The sequence below is a fragment of the Hydra vulgaris genome, chromosome 11 (assembly GCF_038396675.1).
Source record: "Hydra vulgaris chromosome 11, alternate assembly HydraT2T_AEP".
Lineage (NCBI taxonomy): Eukaryota > Metazoa > Cnidaria > Hydrozoa > Anthoathecata > Hydridae > Hydra > Hydra vulgaris.
This window is the reverse complement of record NC_088930.1, coordinates 7,574,636-7,579,586: the sequence shown is the minus strand read 5'-3', so window position 1 is coordinate 7,579,586 and position 4,951 is coordinate 7,574,636. Positions and strand designations below refer to the sequence as shown.

At 24.5% G+C, this 4,951-nt stretch overlaps 1 long non-coding RNA gene across 1 annotated transcript; it reads right to left on the bottom strand.

Annotated features, from left to right (window-relative positions):
* Positions 1-1,085: 1,085 nt before the first annotated feature.
* LOC136087179 (uncharacterized) lies at positions 1,086-3,712 on the bottom strand. The gene is made up of 4 exons (XR_010641599.1): positions 2,964-3,712; positions 2,749-2,856; positions 2,574-2,645; positions 1,086-1,300 (listed from the first exon to the last, which is right to left on the bottom strand). It is a non-coding gene; the product is annotated as an uncharacterized LOC136087179 (long non-coding RNA).
* Between the last annotated feature and the right edge of the window lie 1,239 nt (positions 3,713-4,951).

The following is a 4,951-nucleotide window of genomic DNA, read 5'->3' as shown; positions in this document are numbered from 1 at the left end:
AAGAGAAGAAAACACGTTGGATAGAACGTTTACCTAATGCGAGTTTTAAAACGTCTAGCCACACGTTATTGTATGATCTGATTGACATCAAAACTTCAAAAAGGTTAAACTAAAATGCACAATTTTCCTCTCAGATAGATTTTTAGTTTATTCTAAAATTGCAAGGAACCTTCTCCTACTTTTTTTTAAATTGGAGATTTCTACTAGGAAATTACTACTATTGTTCTTTGTGACACGGTGTATGTTACAAAAATTTTATTGCATCAGGAAGTTGCTGTTTTGGGAAAACCATTGATATAAATTCTCTTTTGAAAAGTATTTTAGATGTTATGATAGCAATACAAGTTATATGTTTGATGGTCCTAAATTTCTTTTGAAAATGTTGTGAAAACCTGTAAACATATAAAATTCCTAATTTTTATGTGATCAAATTCATTTAACTTTAAAATCAGTAAGAAAGTCAAATAGCAAAGCAAAGGCAATTAAATGTGATAAAAATCTAACTTTAACATTTAATGAAAAACCTTGGTTAACTACAAATAGAACTCTTTTGTTGTTTGATTTTTGTCCACGTTATCAAAAAAACACAAAATAATGGGCTCAAAAAACAAAACCTTTTTTTTCTGATAATACTTCCCAGCCGGCAAATAATGTTGAACTTACGTTGAAACCTAACGTTGAATTTACGTTGATTTAACGTTTAGAATGAAAGTTTTTTTCAACGCTGATTTATCAACGTTAAATCAACGTTAGGTTCAAACGTTATATCAATGTTGATTCGACGCAAAAAACGTTACAATAACGTCGAATTTACGTTGAAACAACGTTAAGAATGACAGTTTTTTTAACGTTGATTTATCAACGTTAAACCGGCTGTTAAAAAACGTTTTGTAATCACAGAAACCGTTGATAAAAACTGAGATCACCATCAAAACGTAGTATACATGTCCAATAGTGCTGTTGCACTATTACATTACTAAGGTATATTACGGATATTAAATCTACTCATAGTCTATACTTAGACTACTTAGAACTTTTTCAGTTTAGTTTAGTTAAAATAGTATTATTAAGGCAAGAGATAAAAGTTGTTTTATTGAAAAATATATTTAAATATTATATATATTTACAAATAATTGAATAAGATCTACAAATAATTGAATATAATCTACATATATTTAAATAAAATCTACACAAATTTCTTCTCTTTTCCATCACGTTTTTGAAATAGCGTATTTTAAAAAATCATACAAAACTCCATTAACCGAGGTTTCTATTGCTCCATTGAATACAATAGAAGAAGCTGTAAATAAAAAAAATATATTAAAAAAAAAATCAAAAAAGGCAAACTTGAAAAAAATATAGTGAATGGAAAGGTGTTACAACTTATAAAGGTATTCCATTTACAACGCCATATAAATTAGTGTTTCTAAGTATATTTTTCCACCTTTGCCCTTCATATCCGTGGAGGCCATAAAATTTTTTCGAAAAAATTCTGAATTTTTAAAAGGTAATTTAACTGTTACACAGGGCCGTCCCGAAGTGGTCTCTCACGGGGAAAGGGAGGGGGTGATTGTATGTATTTTTTGCCAACTAGAGACACACACACACACAAAAGATCCTCAATATTTGCAATTAGCCAACTATAGTTCAAAACTTGCTAAATGTGTCAACTTAAATGCTTATATGACAGCGTTGAGGGGGGGGGGGGGGTATATATTAGTAGAAAACCACTTAACAAAATTTTTTTTCATTTCACACTGAGTTTCATCAATAAAGACTCATCAGAAATGATGAGTCTTTATTGATGAAACACAATGTAAAATGAAGAAAAAAATGTCTTAAGCGATTTTCTACTAATACATAATTGCACTGTTCTTTTAAGAATATTGAGCACTCTATTTTGTAGAATACATTTAAAAGTTGTTTATAAATATATATATATATATATATATATATATATATATGTATATATATATATATATATCTATATATATATATATATATATATATATATATACATATATGTATATATAATTGATGTTTTGACGAGATTAAATAAAAATAACTACATGATTTTTTACTACTAAAAGTTTAATCATCAGGTGAAAAAATAAATGTATTTTTTGTTTTTATTTAATCATGTCAAAAAATAAATTATAAAAGCTCTGATATCATTCATCGAGCACTCTTGCTGAATATATGCTCACAGCAAAATTAAACTTATATATATTATATATTATATATATATATATATATATATATATATATATATATATATATATATATATATATATATATATATATATATATATATATTATAAATACATATATATATATATATATATATATATATATATATATATATATATATATATATATATATATATATATATATATATATATATATATATATATATGAATATATATATATATACATATATATATATATATATATATAATATATATATATATATATATATATATATATATATATATATATATATATATATATATATATTATATATATATATATATATATATATATATATATATATATATATATATATATTTACCTATAGATTTGATCAATGAACAACTGGAGGTCAGGTGCATTGACACTTCATCTAAATCTTTGATAACTGAACCTGTAAAATATAATTACTAATTTATGGTATACATTACAAAAACATTTTTATTTTTAGGTATAAAAATTGAAATTTATAAAATCCAAGCACATAAAACTAATACCCTTGGGAAATCTTTGTTTATGTTTTCTTTATCGTAAATAGGCATTCTCATTATAACATTTTTCTTTTGTAGTTGTAAATTCAAATTTTTCACAACCCTGTTTGCTTCCTGTGGAATTGAAATAGTTATATGAATAGTTAAATTTTGTATCAAGAAAACAACTCTTCCTAAAAAAATATTTAAAAAATAATAATTGTAATATATAGATGTAATACCTGAAGAGAATTTAGTTTTGACTTGTGGAAATTTAAGCCAATTCTTCTCAGCATTTTAGTGCAGTCAATGCTTTGGTACCTGGTGGCCAATAAACAGTTTTATTACAAATCCAATTAGATGGAATTACACCTTCTTCTCCTTGTAATTCTTCATTCCAAACAGCTCCTTTCCACATACTTGATTTTGAAAATATTATATGAACTATTAAAAAAAAGGAAGAAACCATAATATAAGTGTACTAACAGGCCTAGTTAAACTAGCTAAATCTTGACATTTTATAACCATGATACTTGCTAAACAATAATATTAGTAGACATTATTAACAAAGATAAGTTTTTCTTTATTTTTTAAATTTATTATATTTAAATTCATTTTTATGAATATATTTATTATTCTATTAATATGCATAGTTTTGAATATATTATGATTAAATAACTCAAGGCATTAAAGGAAAATAATGAAAGAATCCCAGGTTGCTAAAACATAATTAACTACATAAGAGTAATATGGAATATTGAACAAAAATAGATAATATTCATTACTAATATACAAAATATAATATAAAGTTTATTATAAAATATCACACAACAATAACTTAGTTTGATTGATAATATAAAAGCAACAAAAATTGAAAAAGAAAACATCTCAAATAATAAATTATCATTCAAACAATTTTAAAGACCAAAAAATAACTTGTAACTTATTTTTTACACATCTTCATCTAATAAACATTAATATTAATACCAATTTTTAATACCATATCATTAATATTTTTGTTTTTATTATAAAAAAAAAACAACATTGTATCAGTTATTTTTTCGGCTTTTCTTATTTTACATTAAGCAACTACTCAATCCTATATTTTTTTCATAACTGAGTTTATTTTGGTAATCTTGAATTGACACTGAAAACAAAAAAACAGTAAACAACAAGTAAATATTTCTTTATTGAAATATATGTAAATATTTATAACAATCAATCTAATTCCTTTTCTTTTCCGGCACTTTTTTGAAATGGAGCGTATTTTAAGAAGTCAGACAAAATGTCATCAATTAAAGTTTCAGTCGCTTCATCGTATTCAATAGAAGAAGCTGTAAAAAAAAATAAAAAAATTTTATATATCTTATAAAGGTATACCTTTCATAGCATCATATAGTCTGGTAAACTTCTGTTAGTATAACAAGAAAAAAATAATCAGTCCTGATCTGAATAACAAGTTAACACCAGGAATAGCATCTGGTTGTAAAATTTGCCTAACCTTGCTCATAATGTATTTTAATCATATTGATCAAAATGAAACTGTAGACATTTAACATTATTCGCCCTTAAACCATTGAAATTTTACTACCAAATAAGAAGCCATTGTTCTAATATGTACAGTTATAAGTTTTTATAAGTTTTGACATAAAGCTATAGACATAAAATTAAAAAAAGTTCTGAAACTAAATGATATAACTATTTAATAAAATACTTATTAAAACTCACTGCTGATGATTGTGTTTTTTTTGTCATCTAATATCTTGTCCACTTCAACAAATTAAGCTACCGACAAAATAAAACTTATTTGGCTTATAAACTCACTTTTATAATCAGGCTTTGTCACTGTGTTTTGGGATGTCTTATCTCAGTAAGAAAATATAGCACTCTCTTTTGAAACTCTATAATTTAAATTGTTTCACAAAACAACTTTTGTTGAACATTTTTACAAACCTAATAAAATTAAACAAAAATTCATTAAAAAAAAATTAATAACATACTGCCTTCAGCCATCGAGAACTTATCAACATTATCTAATTTTGGTACTCTGTTTCCTTTTTTCTTATCCTCACTGAAAGATAAAAGAACTTTACTTCAGGCTCCAAAATTAGTTACTGTCGAAAGCAAGTGTGGTGGTCAATACTGTTATTATGGTCTTGAGATTGGTATACAAAAAGCTGTTTCTGCAGATGGCATAAGGCTTCTACTATCAGTATAGCTAACAGCTTGT